The sequence below is a fragment of the Ailuropoda melanoleuca genome, chromosome 2 (genome assembly GCF_002007445.2).
Source record: "Ailuropoda melanoleuca isolate Jingjing chromosome 2, ASM200744v2, whole genome shotgun sequence".
Lineage (NCBI taxonomy): Eukaryota > Metazoa > Chordata > Mammalia > Carnivora > Ursidae > Ailuropoda > Ailuropoda melanoleuca.
In genome coordinates this window covers 106,949,308-106,962,859 of record NC_048219.1, presented here as the reverse complement: position 1 = coordinate 106,962,859, position 13,552 = coordinate 106,949,308, and the positions used below count along the sequence as shown (strand labels likewise).

General features: G+C 44.6%; 1 protein-coding gene across 6 annotated transcripts in view; it reads right to left on the bottom strand.

Annotated features, from left to right (window-relative positions):
- MGAT5 (alpha-1,6-mannosylglycoprotein 6-beta-N-acetylglucosaminyltransferase) overlaps positions 1 to 13,552 on the bottom strand; it is a 329,395-nt gene that overhangs the window by 96,108 nt on the left and 219,735 nt on the right. The window lies entirely within an intron of this gene.

Genomic DNA, 13,552 nt, shown 5'->3' with positions numbered 1-13,552 from the left:
AGAAAACAATCCTCTATAGCTGAAACAGAGACGGCCCTCTGCACATTCATTCTGTCCAGAGAAATGTGTTTCTCAGATGGCCGTGCAGAGGCCCCACAGTATTAAACAAAGCCGCTGCTCTGCTCGACTCTGCCCTGAATAGAGCAGCTATAAATAACCTAAATGGAGAGGTACTTGATATTCAGAAAAATCCACACATGCGGCTTCAACCGTACTCCTTCACTGGTAGGTCGTGAGCGCACAGAGCAAGCTGGATCCTCTGTCTTACTCTGGTTTTTTCAGGATGCAAGAGTTCTTTCCCAGGAGGCCTGCACGGGAGCCCTTAAAGATGGGCAGGGGTAGGCCTGTGGAAAGGCCTAGGAGCCTAAAGCCCTGGCCCTCGCTCTCCTCTGCCCTGCATGCAGACGGATGAGGGAATACCACCAGCGGAAAGCTGAGAACTGTGGACACGAACGAGCTGCATAAATGCTGTGTTATTACCATCCAGTCTCCCGGGCTTCTGCCTAATGGGGGTGACAGAATGAGGAGATAATAGGGTTGTGACTGGGGAGTTGTGTTCGGTCTGGCCAATCTGTTATTTCATTTCTGCGTTTTTGAACAAGTGCCCAGAGGCAATGGCTGCAGTTGGCTGGAAAGTAAATTAGTGAATAAATTCTACTGCCAACAAGGGGCAATGGTTGCTTTTCTTTTCTTTTTGAGGAGCTGGTGGTGAGGGGCTTTGAAGGAGGATGAAGGAGGGGAAGAGAGCCCCTGCGCATTCAAAATGTCAATAAGGCAACTTAAAACAGCTCTTTGCAAAACGTCGGGTTAACCGTGAAAATTCTGAAATAGAACCTGACACTTTAAACTTTGAGACTGCATTTTTTTTTATCTTTGGAAAATGTTATGTGGTGACTAAATCTCCATGCTTTAGATATTGGTTTCTGAAATTCAGTTATCTAGTCCCTTGAAGAACACTTCTCTAAAAGGGTGGAATTTGACTCTCCTGCTTAAAATAACGTCACAGGTGGGAAAAATGCAATATACTAAGGTAGAGTCAAAAGTAAACTCGTCAAAGCCCTAAAAGAAAAGAACTCCTATACACATGTAATGTTGTGTCAAAGATTCCTGGAGCTCAGAGCTTGAACAGTGAAGAGCAAGAGGGAGCACACGGCGTGTCAAACACCTTGTGAGAAGTGGTGGGCCTCTACTGCTTTAGGACTGTAATTTGGCACTGAATCAATTTTGACACCGTATGAACAATCACAAACACCTGCTCTTCTGAGTTTTCACAGAAACACTTTATGTCCATTCCTCTCTCTGGTCTGGAGGTGTTAGGTGGGGGATGGGCAACCTGCGAGCACCGGTAAGGACCATGGATGACCGAAGGAGAAATACCCAACTGCCACCCTTCACTAGCACCGGTCACACCCTCCGTGTGTCTTCCCAGGGGACGCTGGGCAGGGGTCCAGGAGGGGTCACTCAGCCGCAAGCTACCCGACAGGTGATTCGGAAGTCACCACAGGCCCTGGTGTGGTTTCCTTCTGAGGAGCTGGCCAGCAACTGGGTACCGGCCTGGTGACATGGTCCCCAAGGGCCCAGGTCTCAACACACGTGCTCCTAAAATCACTTAGAGTAAGTCAAACGTCACAAAGAGAGGCTGATGCTATCCAAAAGGACCTTTCTGTGGAGATCTAAATTCAGCCCAAGCTTTGTCTTTTCCTCTGCCTGAAGACGGGAACAGAGAGTTTACCCGTGTTGGGAGGGTTTCAAAGAGAAGGTATTCACATGTCAAGGTAAACTTTAAAAATTTCATCATAAATGGGACACAGGAAATCCTGCACATTTGGAAGTCACTCCGTCCAGGAGATCAACAAATCTAATAGTTTTAAAATAGCTAATATTTGAGTTCTATGTGCGGAGTTCTGTGCTAAGAGCTTTATAGTGACTATTTGATTTTTATCTTCATGACAACCTTTTAACATGTTTGTACAGACGAGAAAGTTAGGGGCGGGGGTGGGGGCAGGACACTTAAACTAACCTAATCTGCACGCTAGGAAATGGCAACGTTGGGATTCAGAGCCAGACCAGCTGGTCCCAGAGCCCAAGATTCTTAAAGCATCCTCACATACAGCCTCATAGTCCAAACAGTTTATCTTCTGGGCTCCGTGAACTATAGTGGTAAACATGTTTCAGAGGAAGATGATGTTATAAGGTAGACCAAAATACACATGAAAGACCCAGGGGGAAAAATGTATATAAGACCACCTCTGTTTCTTGAGTTACTTATGCTGCACACATGGGGGCCAAGCTGATTCGTTTTACATGTGACAGGCAGAAGGGGATTTGCTAAACATTGATGGTGGTCTTAAAACAATTCAGGACAAGCAGGGTTTTTTTTTGTTGTTGTTGTTCTGTTTTAGTTTTTTTTGGTTAAGAAAAGCATTATTTTAAGTACTTTGGAAGCACCTATTTACAAATGATTACAAATCAGCTTGATGAACTTCCTGAGCAGATTACAGTGATAACTTAAGAACTACTGGGAGTTTGGCTTGAATAATTCATTCAACCACTACCATTTTAGAGCACTCCTTCTAAAAAACCAAGTTAAATGCTAGGTACTGAGAGATTACAGAATCAAGATGAGTTTCTGCCCTTACAGAGTTTACCAAACACTTAATAAATGAGGTGTATGCTATTTCTACCAAGTAGTCATAGCGTCTGCATTTCAAATGTAATTCAAAAACCTTATTCAGTCAAATCGATCCTTCTCTTAGCACCTGAGACTCTGAGGTCTGCCTTTCCACCACTTAAGTCCTAAGCACTTGCACCGAAAAGTGCAAATATTCATTTTAATAGGTGGTCTGCTGGCCCTAATGACAGCTGGCCCTGCCGTGGTGGGGCTCCCCATGCCCGCAGATCACCAAGGGCAGAAACCCAGAGCCAGGCTGGGCTCCTCTCTCAGCCCTCACCCAGTCCTGAGGATGTCAGCTTCCCCAAACTCTTTAACCCTCTCCCTCCTTTGCACCTTTCTTAGTTCTGGCCTCATTGGTTCTTATCGAGACTTCTGCAATAGGTCAGTTTTCTTTTGCCCTATTCAAATGATTTATTTAGGTTTTCCTGATTATAAAAGAAACATATCCTCTGTGTAAAACTTTTTTCAGAAAACAGAAAAAGATGTAAGAAAAATAAGATATCAAATATCACCTAGAAATAACCACTATTAGCGGATTTTTTAAAATAAGATTTATTCATTTATTTTGGGGGGGAGAGCATGTGTGAGAGTGGGCAGGGGCAGAGGGAGAGACAGAGAATCCTCAAGCAGACTCCCTGCTGAGCGTGGACCCCCCCCCCTCCCCCCAACATGAGGCTCGATCCCAGGACCTGCAGATCATGACCTGAGCTGAAATCAAGAGTAAGATGCTGAACCAACTGGGCCACTCAGGCAACCCATGGATTTTCTTAATACTCAAATCAAAATTGGATTTTACTATACCTACTCTTTTGTAAACTTTTTTCACTTACAAGTGAGCCACAGGCTTCTTTGGGTGTTAATACCCACAGCTCATCACTGCTTGTTAAACTAGTATAGTATTTCAGTGTATGAACTCTGGGACGCCGCATGGTTCTGGCCCGCCAGCACTGCTTTATGGAACCACACTTCTCCCAGGCCATGCAATTCTGTTTCATTCATGTGGCTGGACTGGCGCCAGTCCTGACCTCTTGTCTGCCCCCGCTTCCCTTGCCTCCAAGGATGGGCACATGATACAGAAGACTGTTCCTGACCACGGCTCATTTGAATGATGGGGGTATGATCCAAGTCCTGCCAATCTCAGCTGCTCCAAGACTAGTCAGAGCTACTTTTGAAATCAGGCGTCTCTGCTATAGTCACCAAGCTGGCAGGGTAGAAGTCGAGAGCTGCAGACGTCATTTGTGTGCCCATGTGAGAAGGATGCTGATCCAGAGAAATGCAAAGCCAAGACAGGCAGAAAATAAAGATATTCTGCAAGCCTGAATCCAGCTCAACCTTAAGCTGGTGTCAATAACTCCCAGGGATGTAACCAAGTCAACAAGACCAAAATCCTGACTAGTCCACCCTATGAGACGTTTAGGATGTTTCCAATTCTTGACTATCGAAATTGACTAGTATTGTAGACCATCATGCTCTTCTCACTTCTGCAGTGGGTTTCTGAGTGGTCTCCGTGCCTTCAGCCTTGCCCTTCCTCCTTCCCTGCTCCCTGCTCTGGCACATCCTCTGTGCTGCCTCACAGGGCATCCTTTGCAACAAACATGGAACTGTGTCAGTTTCCGGCTGAAAATCTTCACCTCCTTCAGGATGAAGCACTGGCAGCCTACTTGTCATTCCGGCTTCATTTCCGGTCACCCTCTGATACCTCTGCTCCATGGTGACGTACTCAGGGTTTGTAATGCATGCTTTCCGTCTTCTCTCGTGCTAGCATGTCCGGCAGCTCTTCCACCTCCTCCCCATTGAAGGCTCAGCTCCCTTCACCCTCCTGGTTGAGGGATTCCCTAACTTCCCGACACTGAAGTAAGTAGCCCTCCTCTTAGATCATGAAGAGTCACAGTCCCTTTCACACATTATCGTCTCAATGACTGACTGTATGTTGAGACTGAACTGTGTTTTATGCCGACTCCCAGAGTATAGTAGGAAAGTGAGCAAATAGTCTTTGCATGCACGACTGATTAAGTCAACGAGAAATGCTTAATTAGCTGGTATGATTAACCCTATATGGAGGCAGATCTACATTACCGAGCAGCAGAGGCCATGCCTAAACTACTCCCAACATCAGGCTCTTTGCGCAAAAGTTCAAAAACTAAAGCCTGTTCTTCATGGGATTAATCATTAGCCAAAGCAGCTCATGCTTACTAGGTGACAGGTGTTCAATATTTATTTAATTGATAAACTAGCATATCTTTTAATCTAGGTCACAAAACTAAAGATGGGATGAAGGGAAACCAATCAGTGACACAGAGTTGTAAAATCCTCACATCACAGGTTTCAAGTACTGTCAATTCACTCAACAGTAGCACATTTATTGAGCATTTACTATGAGCCAGAAAACAACTTGGGAAGAGCTGAGGGTGCATTAGTGAATAAAGCAAGCATGAATGAAACTCCCTTCACTGAGCTCGTATTCATCTGGGGAGACCAACAGAAAATAACTCAATGCTACAGATAAAAAAGAAAAACAATTGATTTGGTGACCAATACTGAACTCTAGTTAAGATATGCTGAAACATCTATGGGTTAAGTGTTCTTTTATGCATCAAAGAAATGTGGACTGATGCCTGGCAAGCAGACAGGTATATGGATTGAGAGGTCACAGAGCGAGTAAGGGAAGCTGTTAACTGTAGAGTCCAGGCTGCGGTTTTCTACTGTGCATTTCTTTCACCTTTTGTGTATACTTGTAAACTCTGTTAACAAAGTGGGGAAGAATATTGGCTACCATCATATTCATGACATTGATCCTGTTTCTGATGATGTGACTGGGGTGATAGAAAAAGTTTATTGACAAATACAGTCACAACGCACAAGAAGTTATCTGGCTTTAAAAACTACACAGCCAGTGATAGTATACTTCAAATTTTACCCAAACTGAAGTTTTTCAAATGGTGGTGATGATGAGCTGAGAGAGCGAGAAAGACAGAAAGAGAGAGAGAGAGAGAGAGAGAGAGAAGAGGTCAGGATGCAAGCTAGGGAAACTATTATGTACAGCTGGGCTGAAAAGATGAGAGCCCGAACTGTTGACAAAAGGCACATGGGAGTAAATTTCTCAAGTGTCAAAAAGCAATTTAGGAGGGAATGGACTCCTCAGAAGAACATCACTCCTAAAGGCTGAGACTCGGATAAAGGAACTGTAAGGCTGATCCCATCACTCACTGGTCTGCACAGAAGTAAAAGGCAAGAGTCCTACTGATGGAAGTCAAAGGTCAAAAAGGCATTTGGAATCACAAACAGCTCCTCTGCTTGTCAGGCCCTGAAAATAAAGTCTCACGTGGAAGTGATCCTTAGCCGAAGCGAATAGGTTTATCATTTGCATGAAAGGAAAGTAGCCCACTTCTACAAGTCCTGTGTTGTCAGGCAGAATCTTTGGTCTATGAGCCCATTATTGCAACCTGATCAAGCAAATAAACCACACCATGAGCCCCAACTTCTGGGAGAAATTCAGAGAGTTAGAACGTCAATGACTACGACCAGAATTACTGGAACTGGTGAAAGCTCAACCATCCGTGGGAAGACACAAGAGAGCAACTTGAAGGCCACTGGCCCTAAAGCTTTTGTAATGAGTTTTTAAAAAACCTTTTTGGGGGGTCTAGTTGGCACATAATGTTACATTAGCTTTAAGTGTACAACATATGATTCAACAGAGAAGCTTCTATAATTTTAAGTTTATACAACACGTCTCACTTTCCCTCACATTGTTGTGTGGGCTAAAATAGAACAGGCATTATCGTTCAATTTAACTCAACTGATATTTTCTGAATGCCTACTCTAAGCCACACATTCTTCAAGGTGTTGAGAGTTTCAGCAATAAACCAAACAGACAAAACCCCTATGTCTCAGATTGCAGGGCAGGAAAAAATAAAATAAAAATAAGGGAAGCATAAATGTTGCCTGGTAATATAGTTAATGAGGAAAATAAAGCAGGGAAGGGGCACAGGGAATTGGGAGGAAAAAGCTGTACTTAAAAAAGGGGGACTTAGGGTTGGTCTCACTGAAGTAACAATTGAGTTATAACCTGAAGAAAGAGGGGCACCTGGGTGGCTCAGTTGGTTAAGCTTCTGACTCTCGATTTCAGCTCAGGTCGTGATCTCAGGGTTGTGTGATCGAGCCCCACATGAGGCTCCGTGCTCAGTGGGGCGTCTGCTTGGGATTCTCTCTATCCCTCTCCTTCTTCCCCTACCCCCACACCCAGGTATGGGCATGCTCTCTCTCCCTCTAAAATAAATAAATACATCTTTAAAAAGAAAAAAGATACTTAAAAAAAAAAACCTGAAGAAAACACAGAAGTCTAAGGGAAGAATGTTTGGAAGATAGAATAACCAATGCAAAGGTCCTGGGGCAGGAGTGTGCGTGACCCACCTAAGAAATAGCTATGGGACTAGAGAGAAGTGAGCAAGGAGACGTGTAGTAAGAGATGAGGCCAGAGGGGTACTGTTGCCTTGAGGCCACTGGGGTGACTGGTCTTTCCCTACAGTGAGATGCCGTGGCATTGTGAGCATAGGAGTGTTGGGATCTGACTTATGTTTTTTTTTTTTTTTTTAAAGATTTTTTTATTTATTTATTTGACAGAGATAGAGACAGCCAGCAAGAGAGGGAACACAAGCACGGGGAGTGGGAGAGGGAGAAGCAGGCTCATAGAGGAGGAGCCTGACGTGGGGCTCGATCCCATAACGCCGGGATCACGCCCTGAGCCGAAGGCAGACGCGTAACCGCTGTGCCACCCAGGCGCCCCAAGGGATCTGACTTATGTTTTAACCAACCCCATTCTGTAGTTGGGGAAAACTGAGTCCTTTTGTTTTTCACCCATTGATTCAACGAATACCTATCACCAGTGATGTTTCCACGTCAGGTATGGAGGACTCAGCAGTGACCAGGCTTGTGAGGCTCACAAGGTGGGGCTGGGGTTAGAATACCGGTGCAAGAGTCACAGAACAGGAGCATGTGGCTCAGGGAAGGGAAGGTTTCCAGAGGACAGGACACCTACCCGAAGGACAAACAAGGGTGTGGGTGTGTGTTGGAGGTGAGGGCGCGGGGCTTCCAGACCAAGGAGTACACACACAATGGCCTGCACATCAGAGAAAATAAGGCTCCCTGGAAGACATGTAAAAGCCAAGAGGAGGCCAAGAGCATGAGGCAGGCCATATGGTGTAAAGAAAGGAGAGGGACTGGAGGTGAAATGGGAAGGCTCTCAACGAACACCTCCAGAACCCCCAGCCTGTTCTTCACTCAACTCTATGACAGCTCCCTGTCTTTTCTGCCCCCAATGTCCACATGTACCAAGAAAGGCTAAATCCTCCCCAGCCCTCGACTCGAAGTGCAGAAGGAGAGCACCCAGAAGGCGAACTATTCGGTGTCTTCAGATGGTGAACAACAGCCAAAATGTTGCAGGTCCTCAAAAAATTAATTCACTAACTAAAAATAAGCCACTATGAACGGACTCTGCGCAGAGAACACGCAATGTTCTCTGACGGTGAAATGAACAGTGAGGTGGTTCAGCAGGCCGCTGAATGTTACCGAAACTTCCCGGAAGTCTGGTAGCACACTGCCTGGGCGCTGGGGTGAGGAGTCTCGTCACTCTGCTGCCGCTGTGCTCAGCCAGGGTCTCCAGCGAGGGGGAGGAACAAGCACGATCACATACACACGTCTCGGCACCACTGTTTTTACATAAGGCGGAGGAGGCTGTGAAAGGGTGTCGTGCAGGGAATGAGAGCTACCCAAATACGGGTACCTCAAGGCATGAGTCGTCGACTTCAGGGCTTCGTTTTCTCTCGTAAATGGTACGGGCAAAGGTCTTGCATTTGTTTATCGACGTGTAACGCACCTTGTTGGGAAGTGAGAAAAATCAGACCACCTTCAGGAGTTTAGAAAAAGCAGTATGTATAGCAGACCGAAGGCTGCTGAAGGAAATAATGCCTAATTGGAGGGTCAAGCCAAGACCCTGTCAAGCCCAGAAAAAGCCGCGGGTTACTTGTCAACAAGAAACAACATAATTTTCCCAAAATAGGTACAAATTATGAGCTAGTCACTTGATGGACTATAAAAGAGCTTTGGAAATCATGGTTTTAAAAGAACCTTGAAAAAAATTATTAAGTGAAGGAACAAAAAAAAGGAGATCCAGAATTCTATTATGTATTTATAACCACGTAAAAATACAGCCGTAAAAAACTATGATAATGCTTATGTTAGAATTTGGGGGCCTTTTTTTCGTGGGGGGAGGCTTTCTGTTTTTGTGATAGGGTTAACATTTCTCTTCAATTTTACTGAAAAGATAAAGGAAGTCTTTTAAATAGTCTTCAAGAAAAAAAAAAAGCAATTTTGCTATCAGGGTGATCTGAAGGAAGAAAGATTGAGGAGGCATCCAGCAGGTACTTCAGAGACCAGCAGGCTGTCTGGTGGGGCGGGGGAGAGCACCTGGGGAAGGGTATGGAGTAGGGGGGCGGTAGGGGGAGGGCAATGGGAGGGCACGGGGGTCTTTGAGCGGGGATAGCTTAGTCCAAGTTGAGCTTTTAAGAGCCATCTCTGATGGCAAGAGGAAGGCCTTAGTGCCTAGCCCACAGGCTGCCTGGAGTGTGGACAAGAGGTGAGTGCAGGAACGAGGGGCTTGCCACGGGGGAGGAACTCCTAGACTTTTCAGCTTCTTGAAAAAAATCACTCAGTAGATGTAGCCAAACGGACTCAGCATTGCCTGACCACTCAGATGGTCCCCGAAGCCACTTCGGGAGGTGTCAGGAATAGTCTATACTGACACAAAAACGCCCAAATGCAAACAGAATACACAAAGAGGCTGGCTGCAGTGAAATTCTGAGATCTGGAGCAAAACAATAAAGGAAAATCAGGTTTTCCAACTTGTAGAAACTCTACCAACTTAGTGAGGAGAGGAGTTAGAGGAGAAACAAGCAGCTTTAAGGTGACAAGTGTTCAACTCTGAATGTTTAAGAGCAAACGTGCTCTGGTCAGCACAACCTCATGCCATTGCTCCCGAAGACGTGTCAGCAATGGTGCGTTATTCCCTTTGTCCTCCAGCGGGGCCCTTTCTGACCAGCTTCCCCCTCCTCTCTCTGCACTTCACACACGCCAGAACACTGCTAAATCTGGTCAGACGACAGCTGGACTGGAAGACAATAGAGTTCTACAAGTACAACACTCTATTCCTGGGGAGCTACACTTTCCATTTTGCACCCCATCAGCACAAGACCTAGTCCAACTGTGTAATACACGTGCATATTTACACACCAACGATATAATGATTACTGTCAACCCACACAGTGAACTCCAGTAAATATGCAGTGCTTAAAAATAATTAACAATACATAAATGTAACCTGACACTTCCTTTTTACACTCAAACCAACTATCTTCCCCTTCAGATCACGAGAATAGCCACAGTTACCTGAAGGGTGAGGGAATGGAAGATTCTGTGGGGATGACTGGGTTAGAGCAAACCCACCCTTTCATCATTGGGGTAGGAAAGGACCCCTCTGGAGAGGCACCCCAGTTCTCTGTGGACAGGCTTTCGGAGTCACTGTTTTGTGCCAATTCGCCAGCCCAGACACATCACAATACAGCAAAGGTCTCCAACTGCTTAATTGCCCTCTTCATGTCCATATTTTCTCCATTTAAGGCAGCATCATTCATGAGAAAGCTTTCCACCAACCTGTGACGTGAAGGCTGTACCAACCACGGATGATCCCTGCTTTGTTCTACTGTCTCTTTAGGAGAATTAAAATGCTGATTTTCTCATTCTTCGTTCCTTTGGCATTTATTAGCTGTGATTTCTTCGTGATTAGCAAATTTCTTTCATCAACTTTTGATTACCTTCAAATACAACTTGCCCTAGAAAGGCAGGATCAAAGCTGGATTCTTTCCTTTTATTTTTCAGAGTAATGATGTGGTGTCCTAGCAACTTGCGAACGGGGACCGATGGACTTTGTGGGCTTCTCTCATTTGAAGGATCATCCTGGACCCGCAGGGTATCCGTCACTGGTTTGACTGCAATCCGCTGTAGCTGTTCCTCTTTCTGATTCTCAAACTATCCGGTCTTTAGTTCCTATGCCCTCTGACTCTACCCCAGTGGTCTTCCTTAGCTTCCGTGCTTTCTGGCATGTCAAGAGGTCCCCTTGTGACCGCTGCCTGACCTAGACCTGGAATCCACTATTTATCTGAGCAGGAGGTTCCTTGTAGTGGGAAAGGTATTTATTTGAAAGATTTTGTTTATTTATCTGTCAGAGAGAGCGAGCACAAGCAGGGGGAACAGCAGGCAGAGGGAGAAGCAGGTTCCCGGCTGAGCAAGGAGCCCGATGCGGGGCTCAATCCCAGGACCCTGGGATTGTGACCTGAGTCGAAGGTAGACGCTTAACCAACTGAGCCACCCAGGCATCCCAGTGGGGAAGGTACTGAAAAGGTTCCCAATCTGAGGGCTGAGGATACTCCTTGCTACTGGACTGTCTCTACTTTTGATCCTTTTCGAAGTACAGAGCTAGGAAACATTTCCTTTTTTGAAGAGAAAAGTTGATACTGATATTTCCTATTCAAGCCAAGGATGATACAGTCTTTACTTAAATTCTTTAAATACTACCCAACTTCTCATATACTGAAAATCTAGGCTCCTATAGTAAACATCTAAGAGTTTCAAATAACAATGTAAATATTTCCCACTATGAATATATGATCCAAAGACTGAGTTTTAAAGTCACTTGAAGTAATTATCTTCTCTGTGTGGGACATTCACACTAATCTGATAGAACATTAGGCATGTTTTATTTTTTTCAATCTGTTTTCAGTTTTTAGTGAATTCTTTCTTTCTTTCCTTTCTTTCTTTTATTATGTAAAACATTTACATGGTTCCCAAATTAAAATAAGGTACATTAAAGAGACATCTACTTTCTGCCTGGTCCTGCACCCCCTTCCTCCAGGGGTAGTCATTTTCTTCGGCTTGTTATTTATCCTTACTTTCTTTTGAAAAAAACAGGCAAATTCATATACACTAACATATGCACACATTGCCTTTTTACACAGAAAGGAGTAAGTCGACAAGCTGCCCTGCCTGCTGGTTTTATTACTTCTCTGTATCCCAGTCACTGCCCTCAGAGCAGTGGGGACTGTCCTCACTGGTCCTTCCAGTTTCACAGTATTCCCCTCTCTCAGTGGACCATGTTATCCACTCAGCCCCCTAGTATGAACATCTGGGTTATTTCCACTCTTTGCTATTACGAACAGTGTCACAACAAATGACCTGTGCACACACCATTTTTTATTTCTGCTCACTTATCTTTGGGAAAGACTCTTAGATATGACCTGCTCAGTCAAAAGGAAGATGTGTTGATAGTTTTGCTAGATCCAACAAATACGTGCCCCCCCCCTCCCCCGTTAGTACCAGGCTGCATTCTCACTAGTAGGGCAGGAAAAGATGGACGGACCCTCACCATTGGAATAGCTATGCTACCACCTTCGGAATCCTGGTGAACCTGATGCTGGGGACATGGTACCTTGGTGCTGTTAAAATACGCATTTCTCTCTACGGTGAGTGAGGGTAATGTGTTTTCAAATGCCTGGGGCAATAAGCTTCTTTTTCCTCAGAATGAGTAATGGCTTTGCCCATTTTCCTGTTTGGATTACGGAACGTTTCCTTCAGTTTTTAAAAGCTCTTTATATATTAAAGGATACTAACCCACCAAGATAGAATTTATGTTTTTGCCATACAGGTTCTTTTTTTTTAAGGCAGTCAAATGTATCAGTTTTCTCCCCTGACTCCTGCTGAATTCTGAGTAAATTCACCCCCTTCCCAGGTTAATAGGAATTAAACCATGTCTTCATCTGTAGTTACATTTTAAGCAATGCATTTCTTTCAATTCAGTTACCCAACACTGCTGAAATCCTCCATTCATGGAGAACAAAATAGGTTTTTAGGACTCTGATTTTCAACATTCTAGAAGAGAACTTAATACTTTCTGGAAACACTTCCTATTTCTACTCCCTGGACACAAGGCGACACCATCTTGTAGAGGACATCTATACAGCATATCATTTGGGCTATTCTGGCCATTTTAGAAATGCCTAACGTTTTTCATCTGACGTAATGCACAGGTTACTTCTCACATTATTTTGTACCACCTCATCCTAGACCCTCAAAAGTTATACAATAAAGTCAAACGACACGCTAACTCCAATCATGCCTTACCATGCTGCGCAGCCATCTGTCACCCAACACACCGCATACTAGTTTGTGCCCTAAACTGTGCCCCCCGGGACATGTTGCAATAGCAGGACGATATAGCCCCAGGAGCAGTAACAATGTCTGCCATGCATATAATATGCTCTTGCAAATTCTTCTGAGCTGAAAAGAACAGTGAACCCTTGACCATGAGCTGATTTTTAAATCACCACCCTCCAATTGCCATAACTCTTCTGTCTCATATGTCACATGCAAGAATTAAGCCCAATGTGTTCTTTGTTATGTCTGGTGAACCTGAGAAAAAGGTCATCTTCAGGTGACTGCATACAAGGGGGAGAGGCAAGCACACAGGGAAAAAGTAGGCCGCGGGTCCCTTGGGTCTTAACAAAGGAAATAGATTCGCATCTCAGATACTAACTCTAGGATGAAAATCTCTGGATTAAAATTATTCTGACAACTTTGGAAAATGGGAATTCTCCGTTCTGAGCATTCAAACGAAGTCATGTTTAACTCGTGCAACATTTCCAGAACAGGACTTCACCGCATCATCAACGCATATGGTCTTTAAGTTTATTTTGGGCATGATCACTATCAAATTTGGGAGTTTCCTTCACAATCCTCAGCTAATTATCAATAAAATGAGGCTCGAGGCAGTAA